The following is a 25,867-nucleotide window of genomic DNA, read 5'->3' as shown; positions in this document are numbered from 1 at the left end:
GGGCCCGCGGCGGAGTCTGGGTCCGGGCCAGCCACCCCGGGAGCGTGTGGGGTGCGGCTGCCTTCCAGGGCCGCCTTCTGGCCGCCTGGCCGGCCGGGCCGGCGGGGAGCGACCCCGCCGGCGCGCGCCGTGGTGGGAGGGGCCTGAGGAGGTGGGGCCTGCAGCGGGGCCCGGCGGGGGCGGAGCCGGCGACCCCGCCGCGGGCGAGTAAAGGAGAAGGCGGGCGGAGCGGGAGGCAAAAAGCCTACAGCACCCGGTATTCCCAGGCGGTCTCCCATCCAAGTACTAACCAGGCCCGACCCTGCTTAGCTTCCGAGATCAGACGAGATCGGGCGCGTTCAGGGTGGTATGGCCGTAGACGGGGGCGGGGGGCCGCGGGCGGCCTCTTGAGGTCCAGTTTCGCTGGCGCTGGCGCCTTAACGCCAGCCTGGCGGCCGGCCCGCCCCGGCAGGGCCCCCTCGCCCGCCCAGGCAGGGGCAACGGAGGTCTCGGGTATCGGGCGGCGGCGGAGGGTTTGGCGACCACCTCCCAGCCCAGGGCGGCCGTGACCCAGCAAACCCTTCGGCGCTTGGCGCCCCGCCCAAGATCCCGCACGTCGCTCACAGGGACGTGGCCCCGGAGGCTTCAGGGCCCGGGGCCCGCGGTCCCTTGGGCATCGGCCCTGCCCGCCCACGCGGCCCTAGGCGCAGCCCGGCCGCAGCCCGGGCCGGCCCTCCTGCCCGACAGCAGCTGGCCCGAAGCCACCGGGAGCCACCATTGAGTCGCCACGGCCCCTCAGCCCCGGCAAGGCCACCCTTGCCCCCACACCCCCCGCCGAGCTCAGGACCCCGCCCCTGGTGGCCGGCAGGCCCGGGGAAGCGGCCCCTGCCCTCGATCCCGCTCCCGCACCCGGCCGCGGTGACACGCCAGAGGGGCGGGGTGGGGGGGGGCTTTTGACGGAGGGAGCTGTGGAGGGACATACCGGCACACAGGTGGCGGCGCCGGGGCTGGGCGCCGGTGGGGGCGGCCAGGTGCAGGTCGAGGGGCTCGCGGGCCGAAAGGACGGCAACTGGGCCCATGGCGGAGTCTGGGTCTGGAGGGCTCTGAGCCTCCATCCGCTCTGTTGCCTCGGGTCTACCGGCCCGACGCCTGGTAGCGCGACACCCCACCGGCCCAGAGACGTAGCCTCCCCAGCTGTGCTCACAGCGAGTCCAACCGCAGCCTGCATCCCTCCACGGGACACTTGGATTACTCCCGCGATCCCCACGAGGTGCGGCACCCGGCGGCCGAATGGGCTGAGATCCTGCCCTTGCGGCGCCCTGTGGCCACCTCCGCCTCCCTCACGGTACTGGCCGAGGCCTCGGACCAGCGGGCCCCGGCTCCCAGCTCAGCGCTGCTCCTCCGCCCCTCTCACCTCCTGCCCGACGTCCAGGCTACCGAGCACCCTCCACCCCCGCCCACCTTCATGCCACTCAGCCGGAACCCGGGAGGCAATGCCAACTACCAGGTGTATGACAGTCTGGTGCTGAAGCGGCAACCGCAGGAGGGCCAAGCGCGGGCCAACTCGCTGCTACCTTCCACCTCGGCCTCCAGGCCCTCTCTGCACGGGAGCCAGACTGGGAAAATGAACTTACCAGCAGCAAGTGGGGGCAGGGGCAGGGGGCGGCAGGGCATGGAGAGAGGAATAAAGAGCGCCAGAGTCCAGGAAACATTGGTGGTCTGTGGCTTGGAAGCGCCACTCCTTCTGCCAGCCTGGGTCCCTGCGCTTGGCTTCCTGCAATAAGAAGCCAGTGTCCCCTTCTTGGCCTGAGGGTCCCTTTGGTTTAGTGGCCACAGTTCTGCCAGCAGGCCCCTCCTGGTCCTATACCATGCACTAAGTATATCTGCAGCTGCAGACTCCAAACCCCTGGTCTCTGGGCACCTCCTCTGTGTCTCAGCTGTCCCTGTCCACAGAGAGCCTCATACAAGAAGTTGCTTCCAAACTGGGAGGTTCCACATCTGGGCAGGTCCAGCTCCAGGCCCAGTGAAGGGCATGAAGAAGGCTGAGGCTCTGGACTCCAGCCAGGCCTTCAGCAGGCCTCTGAGGCCAAGGTCTTCCTAGTCTCAAGAGGGGCCAAGAGACGCAATGTGTCATTTGAACAAGTGAGTCAGCGGGCGGTGAGCGAATGAATGACCGCTCGAGGGGATGTATGCCGGCCACCGGGCCCTGTTTGACTGTCCAGGCTCAGCTTACCTGACCCTGGTTACCAGGGAATGCCACTCTGGGCCCTCCTTTTCATCCCCCTCCCTCACTGTGACCTCACCACCTGCCCCATTATGACCCAGTCTGGCTCCCAGTTAAAACTGGAGGGCAGAGGGCCCAGGCAGTCCTGGGACCAACGGCCATGGGTGAGCGAAACTACTACCGAGCCGAGCCGTTCACTGGCCCCATCCCCAGGAAATGCCAGGAGCAAGGATACTCAATTCTTCTGATCCCGGTCAGCTTCATCTTGCTCAACGTGGGGATCAACATGGTGACTATGGTCAGGGCAGGATCTGTGCAGCGCGGTTGGGGGAGCCCTGGGGTCTTGAAGGGGCTGAGGTGGGAGGGCTGCTGGGGTGTGACCGGGACAAGGGTTGGATTTCAGGGCTCACCCTGCTCCCGGCCTCCCCCCTCCCCTTCTTGCCTCAACTCTGGAGGCATCTGAAGGGATTCTTGCGGGCACTTTTCAATCGTATTTTCCACAAAGGTGAGTGGGCGCCGGCGTGGGTTCAGGGGATGTGGGCCTGTCCCCTTTCTTCTATCCCTGCCTTGATTCTCAGCCCCTCAGGAACCCAGGCCCTGACCCATCTCGCCTTTCCCCACAGACAAGCAAGCCAGCTGTGTAGGCACCCATCGCATGTGCATGCGCTGCTCCGTGGATCCCAAGAACCTGTGCTCAAGAGTTTCTTCCCACTTCTGCCATCGCCCAAGCTTCCTGCTCGGGCAGGTAAACCCACCTTGACTACTGCCTGCAGCGGGGCTCGGCGGGGGCGGAGCCGGCGGCCCCCCCGCCGCGGGCGAGTAAAGGAGAAGGCGGGCGGAGCGGGAGGCAAAAAGCCTACAGCACCCGGTATTCCCAGGCGGTCTCCCATCCAAGTACTAACCAGGCCCGACCCTGCTTAGCTTCCGAGATCAGACGAGATCGGGCGCGTTCAGGGTGGTATGGCCGTAGACGGGGGCGGGGGGCCGCGGGCGGCCTCTTGAGGCCCAGTTTCGCTGGCGCTGGCGCCTTAACGCCAGCCTGGCGGCCGGCCCGCCCCGGCAGGGCCCCCTCGCCCGCCCAGGCAGGGGCAACGGAGGTCTCGGGTATCGGGCGGCGGCGGAGGGTTTGGCGACCACCTCCCAGCCCAGGGCGGCCGTGACCCAGCAAACCCTTCGGCGCTTGGCGCCCCGCCCAAGATCCCGCACGTCGCTCACAGGGACGTGGCCCCGGAGGCTTCAGGGCCCGGGGCCCGCGGTCCCTTGGGCATCGGCCCTGCCCGCCCACGCGGCCCTAGGCGCAGCCCGGCCGCAGCCCGGGCCGGCCCTCCTGCCCGACAGCAGCTGGCCCGAAGCCACCGGGAGCCACCAATGAGTCGCCACGGCCCCTCAGCCCCGGCAAGGCCACCCTTGCCCCCACACCCCCCGCCGAGCTCAGGACCCCGCCCCTGGTGGCCGGCAGGCCCGGGGAAGCGGCCCCTGCCCTCGATCCCGCTCCCGCACCCGGCCGCGGTGACACGCCAGAGGGGCGGGGTGGGGGGGGGCTTTTGTCGGAGGGAGCTGTGGAGGGACACACCGGCACACAGGTGGCGGCGCCGGGGCTGGGCGCCGGTGGGGGCGGCCAGGTGCAGGTCGAGGGGCTCGCGGGCCGAAAGGACGGCAACTGGGCCCGCGGCGGAGTCTGGGTCCGGGCCAGCCACCCCGGGAGCGTCTGGGGTGCGCCTGCCTTCCAGGGCCGCCTTCTGGCCGCCTGGCCGGCCGGGCCGGCGGGGAGCGACCCCGCCGGCGCGCGCCGTGGTGGGAGGGGCCTGAGGAGGTGGGGCCTGCAGCGGGGCCCGGCGGGGGCGGAGCCGGCGGCCCCCGCCGCGGGCGAGTAAAGGAGAAGGCGGGCGGAGCGGGAGGCAAAAAGCCTACAGCACCCGGTATTCCCAGGCGGTCTCCCATCCAAGTACTAACCAGGCCCGACCCTGCTTAGCTTCCGAGATCAGACGAGATCGGGCGCGTTCAGGGTGGTATGGCCGTAGACGGGGGCGGGGGGCCGCGGGCGGCCTCTTGAGGCCCAGTTTCGCTGGCGCTGGCGCCTTAACGCCAGCCTGGCGGCCGGCCCGCCCCGGCAGGGCCCCCTCGCCCGCCCAGGCAGGGGCAACGGAGGTCTCGGGTATCGGGCGGCGGCGGAGGGTTTGGCGACCACCTCCCAGCCCAGGGCGGCCGTGACCCAGCAAACCCTTCGGCGCTTGGCGCCCCGCCCAAGATCCCGCACGTCGCTCACAGGGACGTGGCCCCGGAGGCTTCAGGGCCCGGGGCCCGCGGTCCCTTGGGCATCGGCCCTGCCCGCCCACGCGGCCCTAGGCGCAGCCCGGCCGCAGCCCGGGCCGGCCCTCCTGCCCGACAGCAGCTGGCCCGAAGCCACCGGGAGCCACCATTGAGTCGCCACGGCCCCTCAGCCCCGGCAAGGCCACCCTTGCCCCCACACCCCCCGCCGAGCTCAGGACCCCGCCCCTGGTGGCCGGCAGGCCCGGGGAAGCGGCCCCTGCCCTCGATCCCGCTCCCGCACCCGGCCGCGGTGACACGCCAGAGGGGCGGGGTGGGGGGGGGCTTTTGTCAGAGGGAGCTGTGGAGGGACACACCGGCACACAGGTGGCGGCGCCGGGGCTGGGCGCCGGTGGGGGCGGCCAGGTGCAGGTCGAGGGGCTCGCGGGCCGAAAGGACGGCAACTGGGCCCGCGGCGGAGTCTGGGTCCGGGCCAGCCACCCCGGGAGCGTCTGGGGTGCGCCTGCCTTCCAGGGCCGCCTTCTGGCCGCCTGGCCGGCCGGGCCGGCGGGGAGCGACCCCGCCGGCGCGCGCCGTGGTGGGAGGGGCCTGAGGAGGTGGGGCCTGCAGCGGGGCCCGGCGGGGGCGGAGCCGGCGGCCCCCGCCGCGGGCGAGTAAAGGAGAAGGCGGGCGGAGCGGGAGGCAAAAAGCCTACAGCACCCGGTATTCCCAGGCGGTCTCCCATCCAAGTACTAACCAGGCCCGACCCTGCTTAGCTTCCGAGATCAGACGAGATCGGGCGCGTTCAGGGTGGTATGGCCGTAGACGGGGGCGGGGGGCCGCGGGCGGCCTCTTGAGGCCCAGTTTCGCTGGCGCTGGCGCCTTAACGCCAGCCTGGCGGCCGGCCCGCCCCGGCAGGGCCCCCTCGCCCGCCCAGGCAGGGGCAACGGAGGTCTCGGGTATCGGGCGGCGGCGGAGGGTTTGGCGACCACCTCCCAGCCCAGGGCGGCCGTGACCCAGCAAACCCTTCGGCGCTTGGCGCCCCGCCCAAGATCCCGCACGTCGCTCACAGGGACGTGGCCCCGGAGGCTTCAGGGCCCGGGGCCCGCGGTCCCTTGGGCATCGGCCCTGCCCGCCCACGCGGCCCTAGGCGCAGCCCGGCCGCAGCCCGGGCCGGCCCTCCTGCCCGACAGCAGCTGGCCCGAAGCCACCGGGAGCCACCAATGAGTCGCCACGGCCCCTCAGCCCCGGCAAGGCCACCCTTGCCCCCACACCCCCCGCCGAGCTCAGGACCCCGCCCCTGGTGGCCGGCAGGCCCGGGGAAGCGGCCCCTGCCCTCGATCCCGCTCCCGCACCCGGCCGCGGTGACACGCCAGAGGGGCGGGGTGGGGGGGGGCTTTTGTCGGAGGGAGCTGTGGAGGGACACACCGGCACACAGGTGGCGGCGCCGGGGCTGGGCGCCGGTGGGGGCGGCCAGGTGCAGGTCGAGGGGCTCGCGGGCCGAAAGGACGGCAACTGGGCCCGCGGCGGAGTCTGGGTCCGGGCCAGCCACCCCGGGAGCGTCTGGGGTGCGCCTGCCTTCCAGGGCCGCCTTCTGGCCGCCTGGCCGGCCGGGCCGGCGGGGAGCGACCCCGCCGGCGCGCGCCGTGGTGGGAGGGGCCTGAGGAGGTGGGGCCTGCAGCGGGGCCCGGCGGGGGCGGAGCCGGCGGCCCCCGCCGCGGGCGAGTAAAGGAGAAGGCGGGCGGAGCGGGAGGCAAAAAGCCTACAGCACCCGGTATTCCCAGGCGGTCTCCCATCCAAGTACTAACCAGGCCCGACCCTGCTTAGCTTCCGAGATCAGACGAGATCGGGCGCGTTCAGGGTGGTATGGCCGTAGACGGGGGCGGGGGGCCGCGGGCGGCCTCTTGAGGCCCAGTTTCGCTGGCGCTGGCGCCTTAACGCCAGCCTGGCGGCCGGCCCGCCCCGGCAGGGCCCCCTCGCCCGCCCAGGCAGGGGCAACGGAGGTCTCGGGTATCGGGCGGCGGCGGAGGGTTTGGCGACCACCTCCCAGCCCAGGGCGGCCGTGACCCAGCAAACCCTTCGGCGCTTGGCGCCCCGCCCAAGATCCCGCACGTCGCTCACAGGGACGTGGCCCCGGAGGCTTCAGGGCCCGGGGCCCGCGGTCCCTTGGGCATCGGCCCTGCCCGCCCACGCGGCCCTAGGCGCAGCCCGGCCGCAGCCCGGGCCGGCCCTCCTGCCCGACAGCAGCTGGCCCGAAGCCACCGGGAGCCACCATTGAGTCGCCACGGCCCCTCAGCCCCGGCAAGGCCACCCTTGCCCCCACACCCCCCGCCGAGCTCAGGACCCCGCCCCTGGTGGCCGGCAGGCCCGGGGAAGCGGCCCCTGCCCTCGATCCCGCTCCCGCACCCGGCCGCGGTGACACGCCAGAGGGGCGGGGTGGGGGGGGGCTTTTGTCAGAGGGAGCTGTGGAGGGACACACCGGCACACAGGTGGCGGCGCCGGGGCTGGGCGCCGGTGGGGGCGGCCAGGTGCAGGTCGAGGGGCTCGCGGGCCGAAAGGACGGCAACTGGGCCCGCGGCGGAGTCTGGGTCCGGGCCAGCCACCCCGGGAGCGTCTGGGGTGCGCCTGCCTTCCAGGGCCGCCTTCTGGCCGCCTGGCCGGCCGGGCCGGCGGGGAGCGACCCCGCCGGCGCGCGCCGTGGTGGGAGGGGCCTGAGGAGGTGGGGCCTGCAGCGGGGCCCGGCGGGGGCGGAGCCGGCGGCCCCCGCCGCGGGCGAGTAAAGGAGAAGGCGGGCGGAGCGGGAGGCAAAAAGCCTACAGCACCCGGTATTCCCAGGCGGTCTCCCATCCAAGTACTAACCAGGCCCGACCCTGCTTAGCTTCCGAGATCAGACGAGATCGGGCGCGTTCAGGGTGGTATGGCCGTAGACGGGGGCGGGGGGCCGCGGGCGGCCTCTTGAGGCCCAGTTTCGCTGGCGCTGGCGCCTTAACGCCAGCCTGGCGGCCGGCCCGCCCCGGCAGGGCCCCCTCGCCCGCCCAGGCAGGGGCAACGGAGGTCTCGGGTATCGGGCGGCGGCGGAGGGTTTGGCGACCACCTCCCAGCCCAGGGCGGCCGTGACCCAGCAAACCCTTCGGCGCTTGGCGCCCCGCCCAAGATCCCGCACGTCGCTCACAGGGACGTGGCCCCGGAGGCTTCAGGGCCCGGGGCCCGCGGTCCCTTGGGCATCGGCCCTGCCCGCCCACGCGGCCCTAGGCGCAGCCCGGCCGCAGCCCGGGCCGGCCCTCCTGCCCGACAGCAGCTGGCCCGAAGCCACCGGGAGCCACCATTGAGTCGCCACGGCCCCTCAGCCCCGGCAAGGCCACCCTTGCCCCCACACCCCCCGCCGAGCTCAGGACCCCGCCCCTGGTGGCCGGCAGGCCCGGGGAAGCGGCCCCTGCCCTCGATCCCGCTCCCGCACCCGGCCGCGGTGACACGCCAGAGGGGCGGGGTGGGGGGGGGCTTTTGTCGGAGGGAGCTGTGGAGGGACACACCGGCACACAGGTGGCGGCGCCGGGGCTGGGCGCCGGTGGGGGCGGCCAGGTGCAGGTCGAGGGGCTCGCGGGCCGAAAGGACGGCAACTGGGCCCGCGGCGGAGTCTGGGTCCGGGCCAGCCACCCCGGGAGCGTCTGGGGTGCGCCTGCCTTCCAGGGCCGCCTTCTGGCCGCCTGGCCGGCCGGGCCGGCGGGGAGCGACCCCGCCGGCGCGCGCCGTGGTGGGAGGGGCCTGAGGAGGTGGGGCCTGCAGCGGGGCCCGGCGGGGGCGGAGCCGGCGGCCCCCGCCGCGGGCGAGTAAAGGAGAAGGCGGGCGGAGCGGGAGGCAAAAAGCCTACAGCACCCGGTATTCCCAGGCGGTCTCCCATCCAAGTACTAACCAGGCCCGACCCTGCTTAGCTTCCGAGATCAGACGAGATCGGGCGCGTTCAGGGTGGTATGGCCGTAGACGGGGGCGGGGGGCCGCGGGCGGCCTCTTGAGGCCCAGTTTCGCTGGCGCTGGCGCCTTAACGCCAGCCTGGCGGCCGGCCCGCCCCGGCAGGGCCCCCTCGCCCGCCCAGGCAGGGGCAACGGAGGTCTCGGGTATCGGGCGGCGGCGGAGGGTTTGGCGACCACCTCCCAGCCCAGGGCGGCCGTGACCCAGCAAACCCTTCGGCGCTTGGCGCCCCGCCCAAGATCCCGCACGTCGCTCACAGGGACGTGGCCCCGGAGGCTTCAGGGCCCGGGGCCCGCGGTCCCTTGGGCATCGGCCCTGCCCGCCCACGCGGCCCTAGGCGCAGCCCGGCCGCAGCCCGGGCCGGCCCTCCTGCCCGACAGCAGCTGGCCCGAAGCCACCGGGAGCCACCATTGAGTCGCCACGGCCCCTCAGCCCCGGCAAGGCCACCCTTGCCCCCACACCCCCCGCCGAGCTCAGGACCCCGCCCCTGGTGGCCGGCAGGCCCGGGGAAGCGGCCCCTGCCCTCGATCCCGCTCCCGCACCCGGCCGCGGTGACACGCCAGAGGGGCGGGGTGGGGGGGGGCTTTTGTCGGAGGGAGCTGTGGAGGGACACACCGGCACACAGGTGGCGGCGCCGGGGCTGGGCGCCGGTGGGGGCGGCCAGGTGCAGGTCGAGGGGCTCGCGGGCCGAAAGGACGGCAACTGGGCCCGCGGCGGAGTCTGGGTCCGGGCCAGCCACCCCGGGAGCGTCTGGGGTGCGCCTGCCTTCCAGGGCCGCCTTCTGGCCGCCTGGCCGGCCGGGCCGGCGGGGAGCGACCCCGCCGGCGCGCGCCGTGGTGGGAGGGGCCTGAGGAGGTGGGGCCTGCAGCGGGGCCCGGCGGGGGCGGAGCCGGCGGCCCCCGCCGCGGGCGAGTAAAGGAGAAGGCGGGCGGAGCGGGAGGCAAAAAGCCTACAGCACCCGGTATTCCCAGGCGGTCTCCCATCCAAGTACTAACCAGGCCCGACCCTGCTTAGCTTCCGAGATCAGACGAGATCGGGCGCGTTCAGGGTGGTATGGCCGTAGACGGGGGCGGGGGGCCGCGGGCGGCCTCTTGAGGCCCAGTTTCGCTGGCGCTGGCGCCTTAACGCCAGCCTGGCGGCCGGCCCGCCCCGGCAGGGCCCCCTCGCCCGCCCAGGCAGGGGCAACGGAGGTCTCGGGTATCGGGCGGCGGCGGAGGGTTTGGCGACCACCTCCCAGCCCAGGGCGGCCGTGACCCAGCAAACCCTTCGGCGCTTGGCGCCCCGCCCAAGATCCCGCACGTCGCTCACAGGGACGTGGCCCCGGAGGCTTCAGGGCCCGGGGCCCGCGGTCCCTTGGGCATCGGCCCTGCCCGCCCACGCGGCCCTAGGCGCAGCCCGGCCGCAGCCCGGGCCGGCCCTCCTGCCCGACAGCAGCTGGCCCGAAGCCACCGGGAGCCACCATTGAGTCGCCACGGCCCCTCAGCCCCGGCAAGGCCACCCTTGCCCCCACACCCCCCGCCGAGCTCAGGACCCCGCCCCTGGTGGCCGGCAGGCCCGGGGAAGCGGCCCCTGCCCTCGATCCCGCTCCCGCACCCGGCCGCGGTGACACGCCAGAGGGGCGGGGTGGGGGGGGGCTTTTGTCGGAGGGAGCTGTGGAGGGACACACCGGCACACAGGTGGCGGCGCCGGGGTTGGGCGCCGGTGGGGGCGGCCAGGTGCAGGTCGAGGGGCTCGCGGGCCGAAAGGACGGCAACTGGGCCCGCGGCGGAGTCTGGGTCCGGGCCAGCCACCCCGGGAGCGTCTGGGGTGCGCCTGCCTTCCAGGGCCGCCTTCTGGCCGCCTGGCCGGCCGGGCCGGCGGGGAGCGACCCCGCCGGCGCGCGCCGTGGTGGGAGGGGCCTGAGGAGGTGGGGCCTGCAGCGGGGCCCGGCGGGGGCGGAGCCGGCGGCCCCCGCCGCGGGCGAGTAAAGGAGAAGGCGGGCGGAGCGGGAGGCAAAAAGCCTACAGCACCCGGTATTCCCAGGCGGTCTCCCATCCAAGTACTAACCAGGCCCGACCCTGCTTAGCTTCCGAGATCAGACGAGATCGGGCGCGTTCAGGGTGGTATGGCCGTAGACGGGGGCGGGGGGCCGCGGGCGGCCTCTTGAGGCCCAGTTTCGCTGGCGCTGGCGCCTTAACGCCAGCCTGGCGGCCGGCCCGCCCCGGCAGGGCCCCCTCGCCCGCCCAGGCAGGGGCAACGGAGGTCTCGGGTATCGGGCGGCGGCGGAGGGTTTGGCGACCACCTCCCAGCCCAGGGCGGCCGTGACCCAGCAAACCCTTCGGCGCTTGGCGCCCCGCCCAAGATCCCGCACGTCGCTCACAGGGACGTGGCCCCGGAGGCTTCAGGGCCCGGGGCCCGCGGTCCCTTGGGCATCGGCCCTGCCCGCCCACGCGGCCCTAGGCGCAGCCCGGCCGCAGCCCGGGCCGGCCCTCCTGCCCGACAGCAGCTGGCCCGAAGCCACCGGGAGCCACCATTGAGTCGCCACGGCCCCTCAGCCCCGGCAAGGCCACCCTTGCCCCCACACCCCCCGCCGAGCTCAGGACCCCGCCCCTGGTGGCCGGCAGGCCCGGGGAAGCGGCCCCTGCCCTCGATCCCGCTCCCGCACCCGGCCGCGGTGACACACCAGAGGGGCGGGGTGGGGGGGGGCTTTTGTCGGAGGGAGCTGTGGAGGGACACACCAGCACACAGGTGGCGGCGCCGGGGTTGGGCGCCGGTGGGGGCGGCCAGGTGCAGGTCGAGGGGCTCGCGGGCCGAAAGGACGGCAACTGGGCCCGCGGCGGAGTCTGGGTCCGGGCCAGCCACCCCGGGAGCGTCTGGGGTGCGGCTGCCTTCCAGGGCCGCCTTCTGGCCGCCTGGCCGGCCGGGCCGGCGGGGAGCGACCCCGCCGGCGCGCGCCGTGGTGGGAGGGGCCTGAGGAGGTGGGGCCTGCAGCGGGGCCCGGCGGGGGCGGAGCCGGCGGCCCCCGCCGCGGGCGAGTAAAGGAGAAGGCGGGCGGAGCGGGAGGCAAAAAGCCTACAGCACCCGGTATTCCCAGGCGGTCTCCCATCCAAGTACTAACCAGGCCCGACCCTGCTTAGCTTCCGAGATCAGACGAGATCGGGCGCGTTCAGGGTGGTATGGCCGTAGACGGGGGCGGGGGGCCGCGGGCGGCCTCTTGAGGCCCAGTTTCGCTGGCGCTGGCGCCTTAACGCCAGCCTGGCGGCCGGCCCGCCCCGGCAGGGCCCCCTCGCCCGCCCAGGCAGGGGCAACGGAGGTCTCGGGTATCGGGCGGCGGCGGAGGGTTTGGCGACCACCTCCCAGCCCAGGGCGGCCGTGACCCAGCAAACCCTTCGGCGCTTGGCGCCCCGCCCAAGATCCCGCACGTCGCTCACAGGGACGTGGCCCCGGAGGCTTCAGGGCCCGGGGCCCGCGGTCCCTTGGGCATCGGCCCTGCCCGCCCACGCGGCCCTAGGCGCAGCCCGGCCGCAGCCCGGGCCGGCCCTCCTGCCCGACAGCAGCTGGCCCGAAGCCACCGGGAGCCACCATTGAGTCGCCACGGCCCCTCAGCCCCGGCAAGGCCACCCTTGCCCCCACACCCCCCGCCGAGCTCAGGACCCCGCCCCTGGTGGCCGGCAGGCCCGGGGAAGCGGCCCCTGCCCTCGATCCCGCTCCCGCACCCGGCCGCGGTGACACGCCAGAGGGGCGGGGTGGGGGGGGGCTTTTGACGGAGGGAGCTGTGGAGGGACATACCGGCACACAGGTGGCGGCGCCGGGGCTGGGCGCCGGTGGGGGCGGCCAGGTGCAGGTCGAGGGGCTCGCGGGCCGAAAGGACGGCAACTGGGCCCATGGCGGAGTCTGGGTCTGGAGGGCTCTGAGCCTCCATCCGCTCTGTTGCCTCGGGTCTACCGGCCCGACGCCTGGTAGCGCGACACCCCACCGGCCCACAGACGTAGCCTCCCCAGCTGTGCTCACAGCGAGTCCAACCGCAGCCTGCATCCCTCCACGGGACACTTGGATTACTCCCGCGATCCCCACGAGGTGCGGCACCCGGCGGCCGAATGGGCTGAGATCCTGCCCTTGCGGCGCCCTGTGGCCACCTCCGCCTCCCTCACGGTACTGGCCGAGGCCTCGGACCAGCGGGCCCCGGCTCCCAGCTCAGCGCTGCTCCTCCGCCCCTCTCACCTCCTGCCCGACGTCCAGGCTACCGAGCACCCTCCACCCCCGCCCACCTTCATGCCACTCAGCCGGAACCCGGGAGGCAATGCCAACTACCAGGTGTATGACAGTCTGGTGCTGAAGCGGCAACCGCAGGAGGGCCAAGCGCGGGCCAACTCGCTGCTACCTTCCACCTCGGCCTCCAGGCCCTCTCTGCACGGGAGCCAGACTGGGAAAATGAACTTACCAGCAGCAAGTGGGGGCAGGGGCAGGGGGCGGCAGGGCATGGAGAGAGGAATAAAGAGCGCCAGAGTCCAGGAAACATTGGTGGTCTGTGGCTTGGAAGCGCCACTCCTTCTGCCAGCCTGGGTCCCTGCGCTTGGCTTCCTGCAATAAGAAGCCAGTGTCCCCTTCTTGGCCTGAGGGTCCCTTTGGTTTAGTGGCCACAGTTCTGCCAGCAGGCCCCTCCTGGTCCTATACCATGCACTAAGTACATCTGCAGCTGCAGACTCCAAACCCCTGGTCTCTGGGCACCTCCTCTGTGTCTCAGCTGTCCCTGTCCACAGAGAGCCTCATACAAGAAGTTGCTTCCAAACTGGGAGGTTCCACATCTGGGCAGGTCCAGCTCCAGGCCCAGTGAAGGGCATGAAGAAGGCTGAGGCTCTGGACTCCAGCCAGGCCTTCAGCAGGCCTCTGAGGCCAAGGTCTTCCTAGTCTCAAGAGGGGCCAAGAGACGCAATGTGTCATTTGAACAAGTGAGTCAGCGGGCGGTGAGCGAATGAATGACCGCTCGAGGGGATGTATGCCGGCCACCGGGCCCTGTTTGACTGTCCAGGCTCAGCTTACCTGACCCTGGTTACCAGGGAATGCCACTCTGGGCCCTCCTTTTCATCCCCCTCCCTCACTGTGACCTCACCACCTGCCCCATTATGACCCAGTCTGGCTCCCAGTTAAAACTGGAGGGCAGAGGGCCCAGGCAGTCCTGGGACCAACGGCCATGGGTGAGCGAAACTACTACCGAGCCGAGCCGTTCACTGGCCCCATCCCCAGGAAATGCCAGGAGCAAGGATACTCAATTCTTCTGATCCCGGTCAGCTTCATCTTGCTCAACGTGGGGATCAACATGGTGACTATGGTCAGGGCAGGATCTGTGCAGCGCGGTTGGGGGAGCCCTGGGGTCTTGAAGGGGCTGAGGTGGGAGGGCTGCTGGGGTGTGACCGGGACAAGGGTTGGATTTCAGGGCTCACCCTGCTCCCGGCCTCCCCCCTCCCCTTCTTGCCTCAACTCTGGAGGCATCTGAAGAGATTCTTGCGGGCACTTTTCAATCGTATTTTCCACAAAGGTGAGTGGGCGCCGGCGTGGGTTCAGGGGATGTGGGCCTGTCCCCTTTCTTCTATCCCTGCCTTGATTCTCAGCCCCTCAGGAACCCAGGCCCTGACCCATCTCGCCTTTCCCCACAGACAAGCAAGCCAGCTGTGTAGGCACCCATCGCATGTGCATGCGCTGCTCCGTGGATCCCAAGAACCTGTGCTCAAGAGTTTCTTCCCACTTCTGCCATCGCCCAAGCTTCCTGCTCGGGCAGGTAAACCCACCTTGACTACTGCCTGCAGCGGGGCTCGGCGGGGGCGGAGCCGGCGGCCCCCCCGCCGCGGGCGAGTAAAGGAGAAGGCGGGCGGAGCGGGAGGCAAAAAGCCTACAGCACCCGGTATTCCCAGGCGGTCTCCCATCCAAGTACTAACCAGGCCCGACCCTGCTTAGCTTCCGAGATCAGACGAGATCGGGCGCGTTCAGGGTGGTATGGCCGTAGACGGGGGCGGGGGGCCGCGGGCGGCCTCTTGAGGCCCAGTTTCGCTGGCGCTGGCGCCTTAACGCCAGCCTGGCGGCCGGCCCGCCCCGGCAGGGCCCCCTCGCCCGCCCAGGCAGGGGCAACGGAGGTCTCGGGTATCGGGCGGCGGCGGAGGGTTTGGCGACCACCTCCCAGCCCAGGGCGGCCGTGACCCAGCAAACCCTTCGGCGCTTGGCGCCCCGCCCAAGATCCCGCACGTCGCTCACAGGGACGTGGCCCCGGAGGCTTCAGGGCCCGGGGCCCGCGGTCCCTTGGGCATCGGCCCTGCCCGCCCACGCGGCCCTAGGCGCAGCCCGGCCGCAGCCCGGGCCGGCCCTCCTGCCCGACAGCAGCTGGCCCGAAGCCACCGGGAGCCACCATTGAGTCGCCACGGCCCCTCAGCCCCGGCAAGGCCACCCTTGCCCCCACACCCCCCGCCGAGCTCAGGACCCCGCCCCTGGTGGCCGGCAGGCCCGGGGAAGCGGCCCCTGCCCTCGATCCCGCTCCCGCACCCGGCCGCGGTGACACGCCAGAGGGGCGGGGTGGGGGGGGGCTTTTGTCGGAGGGAGCTGTGGAGGGACACACCGGCACACAGGTGGCGGCGCCGGGGCTGGGCGCCGGTGGGGGCGGCCAGGTGCAGGTCGAGGGGCTCGCGGGCCGAAAGGACGGCAACTGGGCCCGCGGCGGAGTCTGGGTCCGGGCCAGCCACCCCGGGAGCGTCTGGGGTGCGCCTGCCTTCCAGGGCCGCCTTCTGGCCGCCTGGCCGGCCGGGCCGGCGGGGAGCGACCCCGCCGGCGCGCGCCGTGGTGGGAGGGGCCTGAGGAGGTGGGGCCTGCAGCGGGGCCCGGCGGGGGCGGAGCCGGCGGCCCCCGCCGCGGGCGAGTAAAGGAGAAGGCGGGCGGAGCGGGAGGCAAAAAGCCTACAGCACCCGGTATTCCCAGGCGGTCTCCCATCCAAGTACTAACCAGGCCCGACCCTGCTTAGCTTCCGAGATCAGACGAGATCGGGCGCGTTCAGGGTGGTATGGCCGTAGACGGGGGCGGGGGGCCGCGGGCGGCCTCTTGAGGCCCAGTTTCGCTGGCGCTGGCGCCTTAACGCCAGCCTGGCGGCCGGCCCGCCCCGGCAGGGCCCCCTCGCCCGCCCAGGCAGGGGCAACGGAGGTCTCGGGTATCGGGCGGCGGCGGAGGGTTTGGCGACCACCTCCCAGCCCAGGGCGGCCGTGACCCAGCAAACCCTTCGGCGCTTGGCGCCCCGCCCAAGATCCCGCACGTCGCTCACAGGGACGTGGCCCCGGAGGCTTCAGGGCCCGGGGCCCGCGGTCCCTTGGGCATCGGCCCTGCCCGCCCACGCGGCCCTAGGCGCAGCCCGGCCGCAGCCCGGGCCGGCCCTCCTGCCCGACAGCAGCTGGCCCGAAGCCACCGGGAGCCACCATTGAGTCGCCACGGCCCCTCAGCCCCGGCAAGGCCACCCTTGCCCCCACACCCCCCGCCGAGCTCAGGACCCCGCCCCTGGTGGCCGGCAGGCCCGGGGAAGCGGCCCCTGCCCTCGATCCCGCTCCCGCACCCGGCCGCGGTGACACGCCAGAGGGGCGGGGTGGGGGGGGGCTTTTGACGGAGGGAGCTGTGGAGGGACATACCGGCACACAGGTGGCGGCGCCGGGGCTGGGCGCCGGTGGGGGCGGCCAGGTGCAGGTCGAGGGGCTCGCGGGCCGAAAGGACGGCAACTGGGCCCATGGCGGAGTCTGGGTCTGGAGGGCTCTGAGCCTCCATCCGCTCTGTTGCCTCGGGTCTACCGGCCCGACGCCTGGTAGCGCGACACCCCACCGGCCCAGAGACGTAGCCTCCCCAGCTGTGCTCACAGCGAGTCCAACCGCAGCCTGCATCCCTCCACGGGACACTTGGATTACTCCCGCGATCCCCACGAGGTGCGGCACCCGGCGGCCGAATGGGCTGAGATCCTGCCCTTGCGGCGCCCTGTGGCCACCTCCGCCTCCCTCACGGTACTGGCCGAGGCCTCGGACCAGCGGGCCCCGGCTCCCAGCTCAGCGCTGCTCCTCCGCCCCTCTCACCTCCTGCCCGACGTCCAGGCTACCGAGCACCCTCCACCCCCGCCCACCTTCATGCCACTCAGCCGGAACCCGGGAGGCAATGCCAACTACCAGGTGTATGACAGTCTGGTGCTGAAGCGGCAACCGCAGGAGGGCCAAGCGCGGGCCAACTCGCTGCTACCTTCCACCTCGGCCTCCAGGCCCTCTCTGCACGGGAGCCAGACTGGGAAAATGAACTTACCAGCAGCAAGTGGGGGCAGGGGCAGGGGGCGGCAGGGCATGGAGAGAGGAATAAAGAGCGCCAGAGTCCAGGAAACATTGGTGGTCTGTGGCTTGGAAGCGCCACTCCTTCTGCCAGCCTGGGTCCCTGCGCTTGGCTTCCTGCAATAAGAAGCCAGTGTCCCCTTCTTGGCCTGAGGGTCCCTTTGGTTTAGTGGCCACAGTTCTGCCAGCAGGCCCCTCCTGGTCCTATACCATGCACTAAGTACATCTGCAGCTGCAGACTCCAAACCCCTGGTCTCTGGGCACCTCCTCTGTGTCTCAGCTGTCCCTGTCCACAGAGAGCCTCATACAAGAAGTTGCTTCCAAACTGGGAGGTTCCACATCTGGGCAGGTCCAGCTCCAGGCCCAGTGAAGGGCATGAAGAAGGCTGAGGCTCTGGACTCCAGCCAGGCCTTCAGCAGGCCTCTGAGGCCAAGGTCTTCCTAGTCTCAAGAGGGGCCAAGAGACGCAATGTGTCATTTGAACAAGTGAGTCAGCGGGCGGTGAGCGAATGAATGACCGCTCGAGGGGATGTATGCCGGCCACCGGGCCCTGTTTGACTGTCCAGGCTCAGCTTACCTGACCCTGGTTACCAGGGAATGCCACTCTGGGCCCTCCTTTTCATCCCCCTCCCTCACTGTGACCTCACCACCTGCCCCATTATGACCCAGTCTGGCTCCCAGTTAAAACTGGAGGGCAGAGGGCCCAGGCAGTCCTGGGACCAACGGCCATGGGTGAGCGAAACTACTACCGAGCCGAGCCGTTCACTGGCCCCATCCCCAGGAAATGCCAGGAGCAAGGATACTCAATTCTTCTGATCCCGGTCAGCTTCATCTTGCTCAACGTGGGGATCAACATGGTGACTATGGTCAGGGCAGGATCTGTGCAGCGCGGTTGGGGGAGCCCTGGGGTCTTGAAGGGGCTGAGGTGGGAGGGCTGCTGGGGTGTGACCGGGACAAGGGTTGGATTTCAGGGCTCACCCTGCTCCCGGCCTCCCCCCTCCCCTTCTTGCCTCAACTCTGGAGGCATCTGAAGAGATTCTTGCGGGCACTTTTCAATCGTATTTTCCACAAAGGTGAGTGGGCGCCGGCGTGGGTTCAGGGGATGTGGGCCTGTCCCCTTTCTTCTATCCCTGCCTTGATTCTCAGCCCCTCAGGAACCCAGGCCCTGACCCATCTCGCCTTTCCCCACAGACAAGCAAGCCAGCTGTGTAGGCACCCATCGCATGTGCATGCGCTGCTCCGTGGATCCCAAGAACATGTGCTCAAGAGTTTCTTCCCACTTCTGCCATCGCCCAAGCTTCCTGCTCGGGCAGGTAAACCCACCTTGACTACTGCCTGCAGCGGGGCTCGGCGGGGGCGGAGCCGGCGGCCCCCCCGCCGCGGGCGAGTAAAGGAGAAGGCGGGCGGAGCGGGAGGCAAAAAGCCTACAGCACCCGGTATTCCCAGGCGGTCTCCCATCCAAGTACTAACCAGGCCCGACCCTGCTTAGCTTCCGAGATCAGACGAGATCGGGCGCGTTCAGGGTGGTATGGCCGTAGACGGGGGCGGGGGGCCGCGGGCGGCCTCTTGAGGCCCAGTTTCGCTGGCGCTGGCGCCTTAACGCCAGCCTGGCGGCCGGCCCGCCCCGGCAGGGCCCCCTCGCCCGCCCAGGCAGGGGCAACGGAGGTCTCGGGTATCGGGCGGCGGCGGAGGGTTTGGCGACCACCTCCCAGCCCAGGGCGGCCGTGACCCAGCAAACCCTTCGGCGCTTGGCGCCCCGCCCAAGATCCCGCACGTCGCTCACAGGGACGTGGCCCCGGAGGCTTCAGGGCCCGGGGCCCGCGGTCCCTTGGGCATCGGCCCTGCCCGCCCACGCGGCCCTAGGCGCAGCCCGGCCGCAGCCCGGGCCGGCCCTCCTGCCCGACAGCAGCTGGCCCGAAGCCACCGGGAGCCACCATTGAGTCGCCACGGCCCCTCAGCCCCGGCAAGGCCACCCTTGCCCCCACACCCCCCGCCGAGCTCAGGACCCCGCCCCTGGTGGCCGGCAGGCCCGGGGAAGCGGCCCCTGCCCTCGATCCCGCTCCCGCACCCGGCCGCGGTGACACGCCAGAGGGGCGGGGTGGGGGTGGGGCTTTTGTCGGAGGGAGCTGTGGAGGGACACACCGGCACACAGGTGGCGGCGCCGGGGCTGGGCGCCGGTGGGGGCGGCCAGGTGCAGGTCGAGGGGCTCGCGGGCCGAAAGGACGGCAACTGGGCCCATGGCGGAGTCTGGGTCTGGAGGGCTCTGAGCCTCCATCCGCTCTGGTGCCTCGGGTCTACCGGCCCGACGCCTGGTAGCGCGACACCCCACCGGCCCACAGACGTAGCCTCCCCAGCTGTGCTCACAGCGAGTCCAACCGCAGCCTGCATCCCTCCACGGGACACTTGGATTACTCCCGCGATCCCCACGAGGTGCGGCACCCGGCGGCCGAATGGGCTGAGATCCTGCCCTTGCGGCGCCCTGTGGCCACCTCCGCCTCCCTCACGGTACTGGCCGAGGCCTCGGACCAGCGGGCCCCGGCTCCCAGCTCAGCGCTGCTCCTCCGCCCCTCTCACCTCCTGCCCGACGTCCAGGCTACCGAGCACCCTCCACCCCCGCCCACCTTCATGCCACTCAGCCGGAACCCGGGAGGCAATGCCAACTACCAGGTGTATGACAGTCTGGTGCTGAAGCGGCAACCGCAGGAGGGCCAAGCGCGGGCCAACTCGCTGCTACCTTCCACCTCGGCCTCCAGGCCCTCTCTGCACGGGAGCCAGACTGGGAAAATGAACTTACCAGCAGCAAGTGGGGGCAGGGGCAGGGGGCGGCAGGGCATGGAGAGAGGAATAAAGAGCGCCAGAGTCCAGGAAACATTGGTGGTCTGTGGCTTGGAAGCGCCACTCCTTCTGCCAGCCTGGGTCCCTGCGCTTGGCTTCCTGCAATAAGAAGCCAGTGTCCCCTTCTTGGCCTGAGGGTCCCTTTGGTTTAGTGGCCACAGTTCTGCCAGCAGGCCCCTCCTGGTCCTATACCATGCACTAAGTACATCTGCAGCTGCAGACTCCAAACCCCTGGTCTCTGGGCACCTCCTCTGTGTCTCAGCTGTCCCTGTCCACAGAGAGCCTCATACAAGAAGTTGCTTCCAAACTGGGAGGTTCCACATCTGGGCAGGTCCAGCTCCAGGCCCAGTGAAGGGCATGAAGAAGGCTGAGGCTCTGGACTCCAGCCAGGCCTTCAGCAGGCCTCTGAGGCCAAGGTCTTCCTAGTCTCAAGAGGGGCCAAGAGACGCAATGTGTCATTTGAACAAGTGAGTCAGCGGGCGGTGAGCGAATGAATGACCGCTCGAGGGGATGTATGCCGGCCACCGGGCCCTGTTTGACTGTCCAGGCTCAGCTTACCTGACCCTGGTTACCAGGGAATGCCACTCTGGGCCCTCCTTTTCATCCCCCTCCCTCACTGTGACCTCACCACCTGCCCCATTATGACCCAGTCTGGCTCCCAGTTAAAACTGGAGGGCAGAGGGCCCAGGCAGTCCTGGGACCAACGGCCATGGGTGAGCGAAACTACTACCGAGCCGAGCCGTTCACTGGCCCCATCCCCAGGAAATGCCAGGAGCAAGGATACTCAATTCTTCTGATCCCGGTCAGCTTCATCTTGCTCAACGTGGGGATCAACATGGTGACTATGGTCAGGGCAGGATCTGTGCAGCGCGGTTGGGGGAGCCCTGGGGTCTTGAAGGGGCTGAGGTGGGAGGGCTGCTGGGGTGTGACCGGGACAAGGGTTGGATTTCAGGGCTCACCCTGCTCCCGGCCTCCCCCCTCCCCTTCTTGCCTCAACTCTGGAGGCATCTGAAGAGATTCTTGCGGGCACTTTTCAATCGTATTTTCCACAAAGGTGAGTGGGCGCCGGCGTGGGTTCAGGGGATGTGGGCCTGTCCCCTTTCTTCTATCCCTGCCTTGATTCTCAGCCCCTCAGGAACCCAGGCCCTGACCCATCTCGCCTTTCCCCACAGACAAGCAAGCCAGCTGTGTAGGCACCCATCGCATGTGCATGCGCTGCTCCGTGGATCCCAAGAACCTGTGCTCAAGAGTTTCTTCCCACTTCTGCCATCGCCCAAGCTTCCTGCTCGGGCAGGTAAACCCACCTTGACTACTGCCTGCAGCGGGGCTCGGCGGGGGCGGAGCCGGCGGCCCCCCCGCCGCGGGCGAGTAAAGGAGAAGGCGGGCGGAGCGGGAGGCAAAAAGCCTACAGCACCCGGTATTCCCAGGCGGTCTCCCATCCAAGTACTAACCAGGCCCGACCCTGCTTAGCTTCCGAGATCAGACGAGATCGGGCGCGTTCAGGGTGGTATGGCCGTAGACGGGGGCGGGGGGCCGCGGGCGGCCTCTTGAGGCCCAGTTTCGCTGGCGCTGGCGCCTTAACGCCAGCCTGGCGGCCGGCCCGCCCCGGCAGGGCCCCCTCGCCCGCCCAGGCAGGGGCAACGGAGGTCTCGGGTATCGGGCGGCGGCGGAGGGTTTGGCGACCACCTCCCAGCCCAGGGCGGCCGTGACCCAGCAAACCCTTCGGCGCTTGGCGCCCCGCCCAAGATCCCGCACGTCGCTCACAGGGACGTGGCCCCGGAGGCTTCAGGGCCCGGGGCCCGCGGTCCCTTGGGCATCGGCCCTGCCCGCCCACGCGGCCCTAGGCGCAGCCCGGCCGCAGCCCGGGCCGGCCCTCCTGCCCGACAGCAGCTGGCCCGAAGCCACCGGGAGCCACCATTGAGTCGCCACGGCCCCTCAGCCCCGGCAAGGCCACCCTTGCCCCCACACCCCCCGCCGAGCTCAGGACCCCGCCCCTGGTGGCCGGCAGGCCCGGGGAAGCGGCCCCTGCCCTCGATCCCGCTCCCGCACCCGGCCGCGGTGACACGCCAGAGGGGCGGGGTGGGGGGGGGCTTTTGACGGAGGGAGCTGTGGAGGGACATACCGGCACACAGGTGGCGGCGCCGGGGCTGGGCGCCGGTGGGGGCGGCCAGGTGCAGGTCGAGGGGCTCGCGGGCCGAAAGGACGGCAACTGGGCCCATGGCGGAGTCTGGGTCTGGAGGGCTCTGAGCCTCCATCCGCTCTGTTGCCTCGGGTCTACCGGCCCGACGCCTGGTAGCGCGACACCCCACCGGCCCAGAGACGTAGCCTCCCCAGCTGTGCTCACAGCGAGTCCAACCGCAGCCTGCATCCCTCCACGGGACACTTGGATTACTCCCGCGATCCCCACGAGGTGCGGCACCCGGCGGCCGAATGGGCTGAGATCCTGCCCTTGCGGCGCCCTGTGGCCACCTCCGCCTCCCTCACGGTACTGGCCGAGGCCTCGGACCAGCGGGCCCCGGCTCCCAGCTCAGCGCTGCTCCTCCGCCCCTCTCACCTCCTGCCCGACGTCCAGGCTACCGAGCACCCTCCACCCCCGCCCACCTTCATGCCACTCAGCCGGAACCCGGGAGGCAATGCCAACTACCAGGTGTATGACAGTCTGGTGCTGAAGCGGCAACCGCAGGAGGGCCAAGCGCGGGCCAACTCGCTGCTACCTTCCACCTCGGCCTCCAGGCCCTCTCTGCACGGGAGCCAGACTGGGAAAATGAACTTACCAGCAGCAAGTGGGGGCAGGGGCAGGGGGCGGCAGGGCATGGAGAGAGGAATAAAGAGCGCCAGAGTCCAGGAAACATTGGTGGTCTGTGGCTTGGAAGCGCCACTCCTTCTGCCAGCCTGGGTCCCTGCGCTTGGCTTCCTGCAATAAGAAGCCAGTGTCCCCTTCTTGGCCTGAGGGTCCCTTTGGTTTAGTGGCCACAGTTCTGCCAGCAGGCCCCTCCTGGTCCTATACCATGCACTAAGTACATCTGCAGCTGCAGACTCCAAACCCCTGGTCTCTGGGCACCTCCTCTGTGTCTCAGCTGTCCCTGTCCACAGAGAGCCTCATACAAGAAGTTGCTTCCAAACTGGGAGGTTCCACATCTGGGCAGGTCCAGCTCCAGGCCCAGTGAAGGGCATGAAGAAGGCTGAGGCTCTGGACTCCAGCCAGGCCTTCAGCAGGCCTCTGAGGCCAAGGTCTTCCTAGTCTCAAGAGGGGCCAAGAGACGCAATGTGTCATTTGAACAAGTGAGTCAGCGGGCGGTGAGCGAATGAATGACCGCTCGAGGGGATGTATGCCGGCCACCGGGCCCTGTTTGACTGTCCAGGCTCAGCTTACCTGACCCTGGTTACCAGGGAATGCCACTCTGGGCCCTCCTTTTCATCCCCCTCCCTCACTGTGACCTCACCACCTGCCCCATTATGACCCAGTCTGGCTCCCAGTTAAAACTGGAGGGCAGAGGGCCCAGGCAGTCCTGGGACCAACGGCCATGGGTGAGCGAAACTACTACCGAGCCGAGCCGTTCACTGGCCCCATCCCCAGGAAATGCCAGGAGCAAGGATACTCAATTCTTCTGATCCCGGTCAGCTTCATCTTGCTCAACGTGGGGATCAACATGGTGACTATGGTCAGGGCAGGATCTGTGCAGCGCGGTTGGGGGAGCCCTGGGGTCTTGAAGGGGCTGAGGTGGGAGGGCTGCTGGGGTGTGACCGGGACAAGGGTTGGATTTCAGGGCTCACCCTGCTCCCGGCCTCCCCCCTCCCCTTCTTGCCTCAACTCTGGAGGCATCTGAAGAGATTCTTGCGGGCACTTTTCAATCGTATTTTCCACAAAGGTGAGTGGGCGCCGGCGTGGGTTCAGGGGATGTGGGCCTGTCCCCTTTCTTCTATCCCTGCCTTGATTCTCAGCCCCTCAGGAACCCAGGCCCTGACCCATCTCGCCTTTCCCCACAGACAAGCAAGCCAGCTGTGTAGGCACCCATCGCATGTGCATGCGCTGCTCCGTGGATCCCAAGAACCTGTGCTCAAGAGTTTCTTCCCACTTCTGCCATCGCCCAAGCTTCCTGCTCGGGCAGGTAAACCCACCTTGACTACTGCCTGCAGCGGGGCTCGGCGGGGGCGGAGCCGGCGGCCCCCCCGCCGCGGGCGAGTAAAGGAGAAGGCGGGCGGAGCGGGAGGCAAAAAGCCTACAGCACCCGGTATTCCCAGGCGGTCTCCCATCCAAGTACTAACCAGGCCCGACCCTGCTTAGCTTCCGAGATCAGACGAGATCGGGCGCGTTCAGGGTGGTATGGCCGTAGACGGGGGCGGGGGGCCGCGGGCGGCCTCTTGAGGTCCAGTTTCGCTGGCGCTGGCGCCTTAACGCCAGCCTGGCGGCCGGCCCGCCCCGGCAGGGCCCCCTCGCCCGCCCAGGCAGGGGCAACGGAGGTCTCGGGTATCGGGCGGCGGCGGAGGGTTTGGCGACCACCTCCCAGCCCAGGGCGGCCGTGACCCAGCAAACCCTTCGGCGCTTGGCGCCCCGCCCAAGATCCCGCACGTCGCTCACAGGGACGTGGCCCCGGAGGCTTCAGGGCCCGGGGCCCGCGGTCCCTTGGGCATCGGCCCTGCCCGCCCACGCGGCCCTAGGCGCAGCCCGGCCGCAGCCCGGGCCGGCCCTCCTGCCCGACAGCAGCTGGCCCGAAGCCACCGGGAGCCACCATTGAGTCGCCACGGCCCCTCAGCCCCGGCAAGGCCACCCTTGCCCCCACACCCCCCGCCGAGCTCAGGACCCCGCCCCTGGTGGCCGGCAGGCCCGGGGAAGCGGCCCCTGCCCTCGATCCCGCTCCCGCACCCGGCCGCGGTGACACGCCAGAGGGGCGGGGTGGGGGGGGGCTTTTGTCGGAGGGAGCTGTGGAGGGACACACCGGCACACAGGTGGCGGCGCCGGGGCTGGGCGCCGGTGGGGGCGGCCAGGTGCAGGTCGAGGGGCTCGCGGGCCGAAAGGACGGCAACTGGGCCCGCGGCGGAGTCTGGGTCCGGGCCAGCCACCCCGGGAGCGTCTGGGGTGCGCCTGCCTTCCAGGGCCGCCTTCTGGCCGCCTGGCCGGCCGGGCCGGCGGGGAGCGACCCCGCCGGCGCGCGCCGTGGTGGGAGGGGCCTGAGGAGGTGGGGCCTGCAGCGGGGCCCGGCGGGGGCGGAGCCGGCGGCCCCCGCCGCGGGCGAGTAAAGGAGAAGGCGGGCGGAGCGGGAGGCAAAAAGCCTACAGCACCCGGTATTCCCAGGCGGTCTCCCATCCAAGTACTAACCAGGCCCGACCCTGCTTAGCTTCCGAGATCAGACGAGATCGGGCGCGTTCAGGGTGGTATGGCCGTAGACGGGGGCGGGGGGCCGCGGGCGGCCTCTTGAGGCCCAGTTTCGCTGGCGCTGGCGCCTTAACGCCAGCCTGGCGGCCGGCCCGCCCCGGCAGGGCCCCCTCGCCCGCCCAGGCAGGGGCAACGGAGGTCTCGGGTATCGGGCGGCGGCGGAGGGTTTGGCGACCACCTCCCAGCCCAGGGCGGCCGTGACCCAGCAAACCCTTCGGCGCTTGGCGCCCCGCCCAAGATCCCGCACGTCGCTCACAGGGACGTGGCCCCGGAGGCTTCAGGGCCCGGGGCCCGCGGTCCCTTGGGCATCGGCCCTGCCCGCCCACGCGGCCCTAGGCGCAGCCCGGCCGCAGCCCGGGCCGGCCCTCCTGCCCGACAGCAGCTGGCCCGAAGCCACCGGGAGCCACCATTGAGTCGCCACGGCCCCTCAGCCCCGGCAAGGCCACCCTTGCCCCCACAGCCCCCGCCGAGCTCAGGACCCCGCCCCTGGTGGCCGGCAGGCCCGGGGAAGCGGCCCCTGCCCTCGATCCCGCTCCCGCACCCGGCCGCGGTGACACGCCAGAGGGGCGGGGTGGGGGGGGGCTTTTGACGGAGGGAGCTGTGGAGGGACATACCGGCACACAGGTGGCGGCGCCGGGGCTGGGCGCCGGTGGGGGCGGCCAGGTGCAGGTCGAGGGGCTCGCGGGCCGAAAGGACGGCAACTGGGCCCATGGCGGAGTCTGGGTCTGGAGGGCTCTGAGCCTCCATCCGCTCTGTTGCCTCGGGTCTACCGGCCCGACGCCTGGTAGCGCGACACCCCACCGGCCCAGAGACGTAGCCTCCCCAGCTGTGCTCACAGCGAGTCCAACCGCAGCCTGCATCCCTCCACGGGACACTTGGATTACTCCCGCGATCCCCACGAGGTGCGGCACCCGGCGGCCGAATGGGCTGAGAT

The 25,867-nt window shown here is 71.0% G+C and overlaps 16 non-coding genes across 16 annotated transcripts; all 16 read right to left on the bottom strand.

Moving 5' to 3' along the window:
- Positions 1-241: 241 nt before the first annotated feature.
- Positions 242-360, bottom strand: LOC132595610 (5S ribosomal RNA). Its single transcript, XR_009561746.1, has one exon. It is a non-coding gene; the product is annotated as a 5S ribosomal RNA (ribosomal RNA).
- A 2,696-nt stretch (positions 361-3,056) lies between these two features.
- On the bottom strand, positions 3,057-3,175 carry LOC132595609 (5S ribosomal RNA). Its single transcript, XR_009561745.1, has one exon. It is a non-coding gene; the product is annotated as a 5S ribosomal RNA (ribosomal RNA).
- A 932-nt stretch (positions 3,176-4,107) lies between these two features.
- Positions 4,108-4,226, bottom strand: LOC132595608 (5S ribosomal RNA). The gene has a single exon (XR_009561744.1). It is a non-coding gene; the product is annotated as a 5S ribosomal RNA (ribosomal RNA).
- A 932-nt stretch (positions 4,227-5,158) lies between these two features.
- On the bottom strand, positions 5,159-5,277 carry LOC132595607 (5S ribosomal RNA). The gene has a single exon (XR_009561743.1). It is a non-coding gene; the product is annotated as a 5S ribosomal RNA (ribosomal RNA).
- A 932-nt stretch (positions 5,278-6,209) lies between these two features.
- Positions 6,210-6,328, bottom strand: LOC132595606 (5S ribosomal RNA). The gene has a single exon (XR_009561742.1). It is a non-coding gene; the product is annotated as a 5S ribosomal RNA (ribosomal RNA).
- Positions 6,329-7,260: 932 nt separating this feature from the next.
- On the bottom strand, positions 7,261-7,379 carry LOC132595605 (5S ribosomal RNA). The gene has a single exon (XR_009561741.1). It is a non-coding gene; the product is annotated as a 5S ribosomal RNA (ribosomal RNA).
- A 932-nt stretch (positions 7,380-8,311) lies between these two features.
- Positions 8,312-8,430, bottom strand: LOC132595604 (5S ribosomal RNA). Its single transcript, XR_009561740.1, has one exon. It is a non-coding gene; the product is annotated as a 5S ribosomal RNA (ribosomal RNA).
- A 932-nt stretch (positions 8,431-9,362) lies between these two features.
- On the bottom strand, positions 9,363-9,481 carry LOC132595603 (5S ribosomal RNA). The gene has a single exon (XR_009561738.1). It is a non-coding gene; the product is annotated as a 5S ribosomal RNA (ribosomal RNA).
- A 932-nt stretch (positions 9,482-10,413) lies between these two features.
- LOC132595602 (5S ribosomal RNA) lies at positions 10,414-10,532 on the bottom strand. The gene has a single exon (XR_009561737.1). It is a non-coding gene; the product is annotated as a 5S ribosomal RNA (ribosomal RNA).
- Positions 10,533-11,464: 932 nt separating this feature from the next.
- On the bottom strand, positions 11,465-11,583 carry LOC132595600 (5S ribosomal RNA). Its single transcript, XR_009561735.1, has one exon. It is a non-coding gene; the product is annotated as a 5S ribosomal RNA (ribosomal RNA).
- Positions 11,584-14,279: 2,696 nt separating this feature from the next.
- On the bottom strand, positions 14,280-14,398 carry LOC132595599 (5S ribosomal RNA). Its single transcript, XR_009561734.1, has one exon. It is a non-coding gene; the product is annotated as a 5S ribosomal RNA (ribosomal RNA).
- A 932-nt stretch (positions 14,399-15,330) lies between these two features.
- LOC132595597 (5S ribosomal RNA) lies at positions 15,331-15,449 on the bottom strand. Its single transcript, XR_009561733.1, has one exon. It is a non-coding gene; the product is annotated as a 5S ribosomal RNA (ribosomal RNA).
- Positions 15,450-18,145: 2,696 nt separating this feature from the next.
- On the bottom strand, positions 18,146-18,264 carry LOC132595596 (5S ribosomal RNA). The gene has a single exon (XR_009561732.1). It is a non-coding gene; the product is annotated as a 5S ribosomal RNA (ribosomal RNA).
- Positions 18,265-20,961: 2,697 nt separating this feature from the next.
- Positions 20,962-21,080, bottom strand: LOC132595595 (5S ribosomal RNA). Its single transcript, XR_009561731.1, has one exon. It is a non-coding gene; the product is annotated as a 5S ribosomal RNA (ribosomal RNA).
- Positions 21,081-23,776: 2,696 nt separating this feature from the next.
- LOC132595692 (5S ribosomal RNA) lies at positions 23,777-23,895 on the bottom strand. The gene has a single exon (XR_009561827.1). It is a non-coding gene; the product is annotated as a 5S ribosomal RNA (ribosomal RNA).
- Positions 23,896-24,827: 932 nt separating this feature from the next.
- LOC132595691 (5S ribosomal RNA) lies at positions 24,828-24,946 on the bottom strand. The gene has a single exon (XR_009561826.1). It is a non-coding gene; the product is annotated as a 5S ribosomal RNA (ribosomal RNA).
- Positions 24,947-25,867: the final 921 nt, after the last annotated feature.

Source organism: Globicephala melas, unplaced genomic scaffold (genome assembly GCF_963455315.2).
Source record: "Globicephala melas unplaced genomic scaffold, mGloMel1.2 SCAFFOLD_490, whole genome shotgun sequence".
NCBI lineage: Eukaryota > Metazoa > Chordata > Mammalia > Artiodactyla > Delphinidae > Globicephala > Globicephala melas.
The sequence above is the reverse complement of the archived record's forward strand: the minus strand, read 5'-3'. Positions and strand labels throughout refer to the sequence as shown.